The following is a 14,335-nucleotide window of genomic DNA, read 5'->3' on the forward strand; positions in this document are numbered from 1 at the left end:
AGAATGAGGAAAGGTGCACGAGGTCTTCCTACTGTTACGAAAATGACTTTCATCTCACAGATGCCCTCCAAGGGTCTCAGGGTCCCCCGGTGGGACCAGTGCACACGCTGAGAAGCACTGGTGTGGAGAAAGGTTCCCGTTTGTGAACTCGACGGAAAACGCCCCGGAAGGAGAGGCCTGGGGGGGGAGGGGCAGGTCGGTCCCAGAGACGCTGAGCAGCAGTTTCGTCACCATGAACAATTCCCGGCGATAAACAGAATATGGGTAATAAAACAAAGTCTAACCTTTCTTTTCCTCTGTGCTGAGTCCAGTCTCTCTCGTTCACAGAAGGCCGCGGACACGGGGCTCCCACCCGGCCCTTCAGCCCGGAGTTCCCCATGGGAAACGACTGCACCCGAACCTCAGCTCGGGGCCGTGCGCACCGCGCACGGCACTCAGCCCAAGATGGCGGCGGCGGGCCGTGTGCAGAGACGCTGCGCCCGACGCTGAGCTCTCAGGCCGCCCCCTCAGAACCCCGCCCCTCCCCACGAGGCCCTATAAAGCAGCCCTGCACCTGTGTGTCGAGGAAGCACATGCTCTAGAGCAAGCACGCACCTGTCCGTACTTTGATCTGAGAACAACGCTTTCCTTTGCTTCTGAACCGAGCTCGGTCTCGTTCGGTTGGCTCCAAGGACACCGGGCAGGAGGACCCTCATTGGGATCCCACTCGAAAGGGTCGGTAATCGTTATATATACGAGTTTGCAGTTCCTAAGGTAAGTTAGGATTTCATTCAACTTTTACAAACTTTTACAGAGTTAGCCGATATTTAACAGTTTGTTGGAGGATCCATTTCTAAGGACAATACCGTAAAGATCAAGACAAAAGATCTCAGAGCCTTAGCCTGTAATTCTCAGTGCCGATGCCTCTGCTGCACCGTTCTCAATGGCGTGTGGTCTGGTCAGCCTTGGGGGACCCTGAGACCCTTGGAGGGCATCTGTGAGATGAAAATTATCTTCGTAATAACAGGAACATATTATTCACCTTTTATCATTCTCATTCTCTCCTGAGTGTGCAGGCAGTAGAGTCCTCCAGAGACGATGTGACATGTGATGTCACAATAAATTGAGTGTCATACAGAGTGAAGTAAGTCAGAAAGAGAAAACAAATATCATATATTAACACATATATGTGGAATCTGAAAAAATTGGTATAGACCATCTTGTTTGCAAAGCAGAAATAGAGACACAGATATAGAGAACAAACATATGGATACCAAGGAGGAAGGGGGGTGGGATTGAAGTATATACACTATTGGTACTATGTATAAAATAGATAACTAACGAGAACCTACTGTGTAGCACAGGGAACTCTACTCAATGCTCTGTGGTGACCTAATTGGGAAGGAAATCCAAAAAAGAGGGGATATATGTATATGTATAGCTGATTCACTTTGTTGTACAGTAGAAACTAACATAACATTGTAAAGCAACTATACTCCAATAAATAAATAAATGAACTGAGTGTAGGAACAGATAGGAGAATACTGTTGCTTCTGTTAAGCTGCGATATTGTAATATGATAAGAAATATATATTTAGTCTTTGTCCCCGGCTCCTGGCACAAGACTTTTATTTTAAATCCTCAAGGGTTTCCTGAGTGATAGGGGTGAGAGGAACATCTTTTGTTTTACAGTATGAGCTCCTTCCAACTGTACCTGGGTTTATGCTAATGAGGTGACTCTTAGTGGTCCCCAACCAGCCTCAGGGTGGGAGCTGGTTGCCAGAAGGACCAACCACGTGATTAAAGGGTTGAGACTCTCAGCCTCAACTCCCCAACCTCCAGGCAAGGGAGAGGGGCTGGAAATTGAGTTACTCACCAGTGGCCAATGATTTACTCAATCATGAGTGTTTTGTTGGGTTTTTTTAACATCTTTATTGGAGTATAATTGCTTTACAATGGTGTGTTAGTTTCTGCTTTATAACAAAGTGAATCAGTTATACATATACATATATCCCCATATCCCCTCCCTCTTGTGTCTCCCTCCCACCCTCCCTATCCCACCCTCCCTATCCCACCCCTCCAGGCGGTCACAAAGCACCGAGCTGATCTCCCTGTGCTATGCAGCTGCTTCCCACTAGCTATCTATTTTACGTTTGGTAGAGTATATATGTCCATGCTACTCTTCTTAATGAAACCTCTTTTCCAGCTTTGGATGTGGGAGGGCAGTGTGCCCAGAGGGGGCGTGGAAGCTCTGCACACCCTCCTCCCCACTTGTCCCTGTTTGGCTGGTCATTTGTACCCTTTATAATAAACCAATAAACACAAGTTTCCCTGACTTCTGTGAACCGTTCTAGAAAATTATCGAATACAAGGAGGGGGTTGTTGGAACCCTCATTTATAGCCAGATGGTTAGAAGTACAGGTAGCAACCTGGGACTTAATTGGTGTCAAAAGTGGGGGCAGTCTTGTGGGACTGAGCCCTTAACTTGTGGGATCTGATGCTAATTCCACATTAAGTAGAGTCAAAATTGCAGTGAATTATAGGACACCCGGCTGGTGTCAGAAAAATTGCCTGATGTGTGGAAAACCCACACATCTGGTATCAGAAGCTTTGTGAGTGCATGAACAAAGGAGAAACACAGGGGTGTGTTTTTTTCCCCAAGAAGCCCATAATATGTTATGTGTGTGTATTTCCCAGTTCTGTCCTCTGAGAGAATCTGGAAACACAAGCACCCCAAAAGCAAAGCACATAGACCGTCCAGATCTTGATTTCTAAAAACTATTACGTGTTCACTGCAGAAACCAGGGATCCTTAGAGAAACGGTCAGGGCAGGGGGCCTACAAGGTGGGCCTGAAAAATCTTGCTGTGTCAGAGGAAAAGAAGGCTTCAAGCTGATAGGCTTGTGTGGGAAGGTCACAGGAGCTGCTTGAAAAAGCCCCCATTGGCCACATTTAGGATGATTGGAGCCTGAAAAACAATATACTTGAATAAGGAAAAATCCACGATTCTACACTGATAATAATAGAGAAGAAAAGAAAAATTACTTTTGGCTTTCATGATACAAATATGATGAAAAACTTTAAAAAAATGAATTTTCCAAAATCAGGGTAGTGGTTGTCTACAGGGAAAGGGGGAAGGGAGCTGACTAGTGCGTAACACAATTTGCTCTATTTACGTGTTTTATGGATGTTTCTGTATGTTATTTTCTTAAAAAAGCAAGCAAAAAAAAAAAAAGACATCTGCCACAAAATATGTGATCCATCGAATAAAGGCTAGAAAGATGAAAGATCAAAATTAGTTACCTATGGAACTATAGATGATTTTTAAATTCTCTTCCTTTTGCTTTCCTTCTTTCCTAATTTTCTGGGGTAAATATGCATTACTCTAGTAACATGAAGAAAACAAAGCCAGAAGGTTGCCCTCTGCACATACAACGCAGACGGCTAGCACAACCTGCACGCAACAGCACGAAGTGAGATGTATCACTCTTTCATGATTTCATTATAGGCACCTCTGTTTTTCTTCTTACGTATATCTTTCCATTTCTCCTTCTTTTATTCTCCAACAGATGTTGTAGAAACAGAAATTTAGTTATAGATGCCTAGATGGAGCACAACTCTTTGATTAATGCACTTGGAATACTTCATTCGGATCAGAGTTTCATTTCTGACACAATGGAAGAGAAGAGAATATGAAAATGTATGTGGTTGGACTGCGAAATAACAAGACTTGAATTTTTTTTTTTCAGTACCAAAATGTATCTGGAACTCCTCTTGAGTTCTGCGGAGTTCAAGTCACATTTCTTCAGGAGCTTCGGTAACATAAATCTTTCAGCTTTGAGGGTGTATTTCATTTTTGGAAACAACCAAAAATCACCCAGAGCCAAGTCTGATGAATAAGGTGGTTGATCGAGCAGGAAACTTTTTTTTTTTTCGTTAAAAATGAGGTGCAATTGTAGAGTGATGAGATATAAAACATAAACTAGCTCAGAAGACATTCCAAAGTGGAATTCTTTAAGCGTTTTGAGGCAGTTTTGTGAGGAAAAAAATGTAGAGCCCCCTCAAGAGAGTATTGTGAAAGAATAGTCATTTATCATCATCCCCTATCCATTTCTCTCACCAAATGAGGACATAACAGTCTCAGCCCCCATATATCCTGGGACCATCACTAATCTCCCCGAAGGGGACCCCCTCACCTGGCACACCCATGTGCCCTCCCCCATTCTAGAAAGTGGTTTGAAATGCTGTCCTCGCCTCACGGAATTGAGTACAATCGTCCATAATGGCCAACTCTTCCACACTTCCTTAAAATTAAAATGCTGGGGTTGGGCATCCTGATCTCTCTGGACAGTCACTAGCCAATTATTCCAACATCTTCCATTCTCTGAATCCCTGTCTCGGCAACTAAGGAGTAATTACCTCTTGTTCACTAAAACCAACCCGAAGGACCTGTAGCAGTCTCTGGGTCGGGTTCCTCCCTTCCTAGGATGACTGTTTGCTCCTGGGGTCATTTTCTACCTGGAGTCTTCTCTCTGTGCAGCTGGAAGCTGAGGGCCAGTGCAATTCATGTCAGAAGGTGCCTCTTTCAAGCTTTAGACTCTGAGCTGTTTCTTCTGTATCACAAGCCCAGGCCACCCCCATCTCAGTGTAACCTTTCCAACAGGACACTCTGAGGCTGCAGGGGGACCAATAGCCCTGGTCCCACAATCTTCTGGGCACCCTCTTTTTTAAATTTTTATTGGAGTATAGTTGATTTACAATGTTGTGTTAGTTTCAGGTATACAGCAAAGTCAATCAGTTATACATATACATATATCCCCTCTTTTTTAGATTCTTTTCCCATATAAACCATTACAGCGTATTGAGTAGAGTTCCCTGGGCTATGCAGTAGGACCTTATTACTTATCCATTCTATATACAGTAGTGTGTATATGTCACTCCCAATCTCCCAATTTATCCCTCCCCCACCTCACCCCCTGGTAACCATAAGTTTGTTTTCTACATCTGTGACCTTACTCGTGTTTTGTAGATAAGTTCATTTATACCCTTTTTCTAGATTCCACCTATAAGTGATATCCCATGATAGTTGTCTTTCTGTGTCTGACTCTCTTGATGAGAAAGTAAACCAGCGCCTGGGAGTGTGGCTGATCTGAACAGGGTGAGATCAAGCCAGGTCCCGACTCTCCACCTCCCCCGACACAGAGCAGAATATCATGACAACGGCAGGTTGACGCAAAATGGATAAACCCCTAAAAGTTCCTAATGCCTAAAAATGCCATCGAGGGCTTCCCTGGTGGTGCAGTGGTTGAGAGTCCGCCTGCCAATGCAGGGGACGCGGGTTCGTGCCCCGGTCCGGGAAGATCCCATGTGCTGCGGAGCAGCTGGGCCCGTGAGCCATGGCCGCTGAGCCTGCGCGTCCGGAGACTGTGCTCTGAAACGGGAGAGGCCACAGCAGTGAGAGGCCCACATACCGCCAAAAAAAAAAAAAAAAAATGCCATCAAGCTTTTAAATAATTACATTTCAAAACATGAAAGGAGTGGGTGAGGAGTTAGGGCTGTGAAGGCCACGTTAGGGGGACATTTCCACAACCAGAGTCAGCGTGCCCCGTTGGTGGAACTTGGTTCTGGCTTCAGCAAACAGTATCCATTTCAAAGCCTCCCTTATTTGTCAAACTAAGTTTATAAACACAGCTATTTGCTCATAAATGTGACCTTTAAATCACATTGCTCTAAACACAGACTCACTCTTTGAGCAAGCTGAGGGTGGGTGGACGGCAGGGGATGCCTAGAGAAAAGCCTTGAAGGAGCCCTACACAGCCTCTCCCCAGCACTCAGACCTTAAACAAACCTCCTACGGCCCATCTCCGCCCACAACTTCACCAGTCCTTTCAGTGAGTCCATAGATTTTAATCTCTTGACTATTCACTACATGCAAGGTGCTAGGTGGACACAGTAAAGGTACACAACTTGAGAGAACAGTCATTGTCTTTAAGGACGGCATGCGCAGCCATAAGACACCCACACAAATAGTATGAACTGTGGCAGCATTTGAGAACTACGGTCTGAAAGGTGTCTGGATAAAGTCACGCTCTGAAGGGGAAGAGATCCATCTCTCCAGTGATGAGATGGACCGGAAGGCTTTGAAGAAAGTGACTTCTGAGTGGGTCCTGGAAGAATGCTTATTATTTTGGGAAGCAGAAGAAAATGTGAAGATCATTTTAAGACGAGCAAGCAACGTGAGTGCAGCTAAGGAGGAAGGGGGGTGAATTAATATTTATTAAGCACATCATGTATACAAGGCATTATGCTACCTCTCATGGGGAAAAAAAAAGGACAGCAAGTTTCATCAGAGCAGATTGTTCAATTATTTGGAAAGGGAAGGTTTATCATCTTAAATAGCTCTGGTATCAGAACTGCATAAAGCAGGAAGTGGTAAGATAATAGACGATACCACAATCGGTTTAAAAGAGTGTCAGCTCATTCAAAGGCATTATCTGTAGTCTGTGACCCAAACTATAGGGGTAGGAAGAGAAATAAGGCTGGAAAAGGTGGTTAGAAGTAATTTGATGAAGTATCTTGAATGCCCAAATTAGAAATTTATAGTTTGAAGACCCTGGGAGCCATTAAGTGTTTGAGGGTGAACGCAACTCTAAGCAATGTCTGGGAAATGAATATAGCCTCAAAGTAAACAAGTAAATATTCCAAATGAGGGGATACTGAAGAAAGGAAAGCCAAGTAAGTTTTGGATGAGGGCTTTCGTTTAACATTTATAGACCAGGTAGTGTTCTCTTTACGTCAATTTACTTTCCATTCCATTGAAAATTCTATTTTGGCATCCTTGTTTCCTTTCCTCATTGCTTTAATTCCATTAGCAGTCTGTTCATTTCAGTCTGCCGTATTTTCCATCCCTTTTTCTGTTCTAGAATTGATTTCTCCACCTCACGAGGATAGTAGTGTTCCCAGCTCTTTACATTCATGGACTAACTTAATAACGGCCGTCTGAGGAAGGTAACTGCTCTCCAATGCCTAGAGTCATGCCCCAGCACCTAAAACAGCTCATTCTATCATCAGTGCCTGAAAAATATTTGTTAAGTGAATCCCATTTTACAGATGAGAAAACAAAAGCATGCAGAGGTTCTATAAGTTCCTCAAGGTCACATCACTCTAAATTCTGGAGCTGGGCTTCCATCTCAAACATGAAATTCCTGCATTCTTATCACAACTCTTACCATAATTGTTTACCTCTTTCAAAGATGTTCTTATTCACCTTCATCTAGCCAATCTCTCATTTATCAACTCTTTTCATTGGCCTAGCTTGGTATTTGCCAATCCTTACCAGTTTAGGAGTCAAATCATCCAAAAATTTCTGAAATGTTTCTAGAGCTCAGTGATGTGAAGTATCTTCATTCTCTGGTTAGGAGTATTCAACATATTTTCACAGTTCCGTGCACTGAAAACGTTTTAGGGTTGGTGCCCTTTTCTCTACACCTTTATTGCTGGGTTTCTTGGTTATTACACCTGGAGTTATGAGAACCAGAAAATCATTTATCAAGACACAAGTAACAGGTGGATTGGATCATAAAAAGGTGATTGAGAGGAAACTGGTTAGAATTCCAGTTTCTACGTGTTCAACATACAACAAAACACACACACACACACACACACACACACACAAATAATCTCTATCTGTAATTATTCTGCCATTGCCTTTATGATAAACCATCTGTTCCCTTACCCCTGGCTGTATGCTTAGCACTCTAAGTCCTTAAGTATAGGATTGATTACACTATTGCATAAGTTTTTTTTTAAGTTTCTAGGGGTTTTCATGAGTTCTAGGTATTTGGTATTTATTCTTCCCCAATAGATGTTACAATCCTTGAAGATGAGAAGCAGGTTTCTTTCGTATAATAATTTCTCTTCCATTTTCCCTCAGTGTGCGCTGGAGTGTATAGAGGATGCTAAATAAATTCTCTGTGCACACACACACACAAGCACACATGCACCCACACATATACACACGCACGTCACGTGCACACACGCATACACATGGTAGCAACCTGCTCTCTTTCAAACACCAGTTATCTAAGTTGTATTTTGGACCTGTTTTTTTCTCCTTTGTTGACTGACTCTTCTGTAAAAGTTTAATCAAGAAGAAAGTAAGTGCCTCAAATGAACTTATCTACGAAACAGAAACAGACTCACAGACATAGAGAACAGAGTTGTGGTTACCAAGGGGGAGGGGGATGGAGGAGGGATGGACTGGGAGTTTGGGGTTAGTAGATGCAAACTATTATATATAGAATGGATAAACAACAAGGTCCTACTGTGTAGCACAGGGAACTATATTCAATATCCTGGGATAAACCATAATGGAAAAGAATATAAAAAAGAATGTATATATATGTATAACTGAGTCACTTTGCTGTACAGCAGAAATTAACACAACATTGTAAATCAACTATACTTCAATTTAAAAATATAAACTGCAGTTGAGATTTTGAAAGAAATTATTTTGATTTTCTACTTAACCTGAATTCAGTCACATACCAGGTTTTACTTTACATTTAAAACAAACAACAACAAAAAATCAGCTTCCAAATTTATTGCATCAAATCAAACAAAAATTAAGTTCTTTCTTATTTACTGTCTTAGTCCGTTCAGGCTGCTGTAACAAAATGCCACAGATTGCATAGCTTATGAACAACAGAAATTTATTTCTCACAGTTCTGGAGGGTGGGACGTCCAAGATCAAGCTGCCCACATGGTCTCATGCTGGTGACGGCCCTCATGCTGGTTCACAGCCCACATCTTCCCCCTGTGTCTTCACATGGTGGAATGGGCAAGGGTACTCTATGGGGGGGTCTCCTTATAAGGGCTCCACCCTCATGACCTAAGCATCTCCCAAAGGCCCCACATACTAATGCCATCACATTGGGCACTGGGAATTCAACACATGAATTTGGGAAGGGGACACACAAAACATTCAGTCCACAGCATTTACCTATCAGTCTGTGAACTGGTGTTCTATGGCTATGTTTACAAAGATAAAAATGCAGTAAGAAGCAAGTGCTTCCCCACCCTTGTGGACCCAAATGAGTCAGACCAGGATCAATAAGGCTCTTCCCTCATGTTGGGCTGCACCCCGCAGGCCTGCCCAGCCTCAAGACGGAAGGAAGAGCCCGGAGTCAGTGACAGAGACATCGATGGTTTAATGGATGGAGGAGGTTACATGCCCGAAGCAAGGTCCTGGAAGTACACCCCACTGTGTGTGGCGGACTGTGGGCAGGACGTGGCAGCAGTCTTTGTTCCTGGGGTAGCAGGAGGTTACCAGTTACAGGGGTTGGCTCATCGGTTACCAGGGAAACCAGCAGAGGGGCACACCCGTCATCGAACCTTTGATAAGAACCATCGGGGCCGGGGGTACTCACTGAAATATGATTGCTTTGAAGGAGCAGAAGCCCAGGGGAGACTGAGCCCTTGAGAAAACATGAGACCTAAGCTACCTACTCCTCCTTCAAGAACCAGTTCATCATCTAAATTAACTAATATTTTTCCTTAACGTATCGAAGATATGATTCCACTGACTTCTCGCTTCTACTGCTGCTGGTGAGAAGTTAGGCACCCGTCTGAACAGCAGCTTCTTTCTAGGTGATCTGTCTTTTCTCTACAGCTCCATTTAAGATCTTGACTTTGACTTTAAGTGTTCAACATTTTCATGATGTGTCCTGGTAGGTATTCCTTCTTACACATCCTTTTAGGAACTCTGACTTCCTGGATCTCAGCACTGGTATCTTTCATCAATTCTGGTCATTTTCTTATCCATCATCCCTCCCTTCAAACACCGACTCTCCCGTCTCCCTCTTCATTCTCTCTTCTCCTTCCGGGTCTCTGATTAAAGATTGTCCATCTCTTTTAAGCCTCCATAATGTAGTCCAGCATTTATTTATATCTATTTTCTAGCTCACTAATTCTCTCTTCTGCTGGGTCTTATTTGCTGTTAAATTCAAACAGTGAGTTTTAAAATTTCATTTATGATATTTTTTATTTCTAGAGGAAGTTTTATTTGACTTTTTCAAATCTGCTTGATCATTTTCACGGTTTCTTTTCCCTTGCTCATAAGTTTAACCTCTAATTTATTTCTTTAGATATGACTCTTTTACAGTCTGTCTTTGACAATTCCAGTACCTGAAACCTTTTCATGTTTCATACTGATGTCCTTATCTGCTGCCTCTCAGTCATGGTCACTTGCTTCATAATTATTTTGGTATTCTTACATAAATTAGTATCTTCTGGAAGTTTTTCCAAAGGAAATTTTTGAGGTTTAGTTTGAAGGTGGGTTCCTTCAGAGAAATTCTCCAAAACGGGTTTGGGTTTCTGTTTGCCAGATGCCAGCGGGTACGACCAACCCAAGATCACTTTAAATCAAATTATAGACTTGAGAATTTTTCAAAGATTTCAGTTAGTCTAAATTTTGCCTGCAAAACGGTGTGAGGAAGAGATGGGTATAGACATGGTTTCAAAGGGGACACTTTCTTTCCTTTACTCAGCATTCAGTTTCAATCAGGTAATTTTCTTTGGTGTCCACTGGGTGTCAAGGTAAATTCTAACTCAATTTCACATGGGTAGCCTTTTGGGGAAGGGGTAGTCCCAGCTTTAATGATGGGGTCTCCTATTAAACACCGCACCTTGGGCAGCTCCTAAGCCATGTCTTCTGCCCCTTGAAGCTGTGAAAACAAAAGCTTTAGGTCACCAACGTCGAGCAAATATTCTTTAGTACTCTGCTCATCCCTGCACATTTCTACTTTCACTTGATTTTGGCCTCTACTGAATCCTTATTTTTATAACAGCTTATCAGTACAGGCTTTTAAAATTTTGATTGCATTTTAGCCTGACTTTTATTGTTTTCAAAGGAACAATGGATAAGAGCTGCAAGTCTGCCACCCTGTTGGAAATAACTGTCTGAAATTGTTTGTTTTCCCAATTGCCTCCCCTGATATTGAACTATTTGTGAACAAGGGACAACGTCCTGCTCATGCATCACCTGTCCCTGTGTGAGGAGCTCAGTAAGGGTTCGCTGATTAAAGTTATGAGTGAATACAATTTTGATTAAAGCACCCCTTCAAAGGGATACACTTTTATTTTCTTTGATAACTAGAAATTTAATGAGTCATGTTCTTGAAGTTTTTTCATTAGCAGAAAACGACTTGTGCTACGACTTGCTCACTCTTCTTGGGAAGAGAAAAAAATTTTAAGGTAAGGTGGCAGTATATTCAAGACGAAATCTGGAGGAAAGAGGATAGTATAGAAGAATTTAGCATGCTCAGAGAAACTTCATGACGTTATAAACCTCCAGAAAAAAAGAACTGGAATTTCATTTTGCCTCACTCATTAGATAGTACCCTATATTAAACCCTGGTTATTTTTTTAGTAAAGGAGGCTTAGCAAACTCATGGTTAGGAAATACACTTGGAATAGACACATAATTTAAGTGGAAAAAACAACCCAGAGTTTAGTGATCAAATATTTTCTTACATGGTAAGAACCCCAAAATCTTTACGTGAACACAAATCCACTCAAAGCAGACATTCCCCTGGACAGACATTGTACTTCCAAATTAGGAAGAGGAGTACCCCCTGCTTCATTCAGCTGCAGGTGCCACAAATAAATCAATATATATGGTATACATACATATATACCATATATATATATATATATATATATATATATATATATACGTACCATATGTATGGTATATGTATACTTTATATACGCCTGCACAGACTTATTTTAGCTTAGCTATTCTGAAATGAGTATCTGGGACCTGGAATAGTCACAGAAAGACCCAGAACTTGGGTAAAAGTAATATGGGGAAAAAGAATTATATCAGCTAAAGGAGACAGGATTTTTGGTTCTGGGAAGATAGCAGCCTTGGATCCCATGTATAGCCTCCCACTAATAACATATAGAAATGCAGGATAAAATATACAGCTTTTTAAAAAATCTATGGCTGTTGCAGTAGAAAATGGTATGGTAGTTCCCCCCAAAATTAAACATAAAATTACCATATGATCCAGGAACTCCACTTTTAGGTATATATCTGTGCCCAGAAGAATTGAAAACGGACTTGGAGAGATGTTTGTACACCCATGTTCGTAGCAGTACTATTCACAATAACAAAAAGGTGGTAGAAGCCCAAGTGTCCATCTATGGATGAATGGAAAAACAAAACATGATCTATACATACAGCGGAATATTATTCAACCGTAAAAAGGAAGGAAATTCTGACACCTGCTACAGCACGGATGTAGCTTGTGGATAGTATGCTAAGTGAAATAACTGAGACGGAAGAGGACAAATACTGTGTGATTCTCCTTATGTGAGTTACCTAGAGTCATCAAGTTCATTGAGACAGAAAGTAGGATGGTGGTTCTGGGGGTGGGGGGAGGGGGACAGTGGCAAGTTAGTGTTAAGTAGCTATGGAGTTCAAGTTTGGGAAGATGAAAAAACGTTCTGGGGCTTCCCTGGTGGCGCAGTGGTTGAGAGTCTGCCTGCTGATGCAGGGGACGCGGGTTTGTGCCCCGGTCCGGGAAGATCCCACATGCCGCGGAGCGGCAGAGACCACAACAGTGAGAGGACCGCGTAGTGCAAAAAAAAAAAACGTTCTGGAGATGGAAGGTAGGAATGGTTGCACAACACTGTGAAAGTACTAAGTGCCACTGAATTGTACGCTTAAGATGGTTTAAATGGTAAATTACATGTTATGAATATTTTATCGTAACACAAAAAGTCTATGGCTGTGCTCAAGAGCAAAACGGGAAAGCATACAAGTCAGAAGCTGGGAGGGGGCTGTGGGCCGCTGAGGTAGGTGTATGACCTCATGCCCCAGCCAGGGTGGTGCAGGGTGGTGTCAGGGGGAAGTTATCTAATCTGGTTAGCTAGGAATTCGACCGCTGATGGACTGCTAACTCAATGAAAACTGGGACTAATAAACTCTGCAACCCGCACCCCTCCACCCCAGCTCCCCGCCCACCGCCCTGGTCCAGAGACACAAGATGGAACTTGTCTCAGCCATGACTCTTGCTGGGAAATCAGGAGACTAAATCAATAAATAATTATCCCATCCCATGAAAACTCAGCATCTCAGGCCTGTGTGTTCAGAGTTTGCTCTGCGCTGTGTTTGTGGTATGGGAAATCCCTGCACTGAAGGGTAATGCAATAAAATCGCTCTTGGGCTGTGCTGGCTCTGGGGTGTTCAGAAGAAGCAAACAGAACACACTGGAGGGACCCTTGACAACTCAGGCTGCCAGAAGTCCCCAAGGAAAATAAAGTCCCTCTTGTAATCCCATATTACAAAATGCACAGGGAAATGATTCATGGTGAATGAAAGTCAACAGAAAAAGGAAACATGAAAACTACAGCCCAAAAATGTAATTGAAAAATAATCTGAAGGAGAATCCAACGTGACATGAAGAAGAAAGAAAGGTATTAAAGAGTATGAAAAAATAAAAGGTGGCAAGAGAAGTGATGAACTGGAAGCCCATCTAGGTATACTGCCCAGAACACAGATGGGAAGATACTAGAAGACAGGAAATTCAGAAGACATGGAATATAGATAGAAAAAATTCAACACACAGTTGGCCCTTGAACAGCACAGGTTTGAACTGAGCAGTCCACTTTTACATGGGTGTTTTTCAATAAATATATACTGCAGCACTGCACGATCTAAATTCCCTGAATAGAATTCCTTGAAGCCTTGGATGCAGAGCCATGGGTCTGGAGGGCTGACTGTAAAGTCATATGCAGGTTTTCAACAGCATGGAGGGTGGGCATCCCTAAACTCCGCTTGTTCAAGGGTCAACTGTATATCTAACAAGAATTCCAAAAAGAGGGAATAAAGATAGTGGGGTAGACATGATGTTCATATGATAATAGCTGACAATTATCCAGACCTGATTAAAAAAAAAATCTTCAGATTAAAGAAACACAGGAAACCTAAGCATAAGAAATACAAATAAATTCACACTTAGACTCATTGCAGTGAAATGAGGAAACCAAAATATTCAGGAAGAAAAAATAAATTATCAATAATAGAACAATAGGGGTTTCCCTGGTGGCGCAGTGGTTGAGAGTCCGCCTGCCGATGCAGGGGACACGGGTTCGTGCCCCGGTCTGGGAAGATCCCACATGCCGCGGAGCGGCTGGGCCCGTGAGCCATGGCCGCTGAGCCTGCGCGTCCGGAGCCTGTGCTCCGCAACAGGAGAGGCCACAACAGTGAGAGGCCGCGTACCGCAAAAAAAAAAAAAAAATAGAACAACAACTTAAATGGCAGCCGAATTTCTAACAGTAGTATCAGAGGC

At 42.6% G+C, this 14,335-nt stretch overlaps 1 long non-coding RNA gene across 1 annotated transcript; it reads left to right on the top strand.

Moving 5' to 3' along the window:
- Positions 1-1,225: 1,225 nt before the first annotated feature.
- LOC125962124 (uncharacterized) lies at positions 1,226-11,206 on the top strand. The gene is made up of 3 exons (XR_007473565.1): positions 1,226-1,268; positions 6,902-6,986; positions 11,172-11,206. It is a non-coding gene; the product is annotated as an uncharacterized LOC125962124 (long non-coding RNA).
- The last annotated feature ends 3,129 nt before the right edge of the window (positions 11,207-14,335 follow it).

The sequence above is a fragment of the Orcinus orca genome, chromosome 19, assembly GCF_937001465.1.
Source record: "Orcinus orca chromosome 19, mOrcOrc1.1, whole genome shotgun sequence".
Taxonomy (NCBI): Eukaryota; Metazoa; Chordata; class Mammalia; order Artiodactyla; family Delphinidae; genus Orcinus; species Orcinus orca.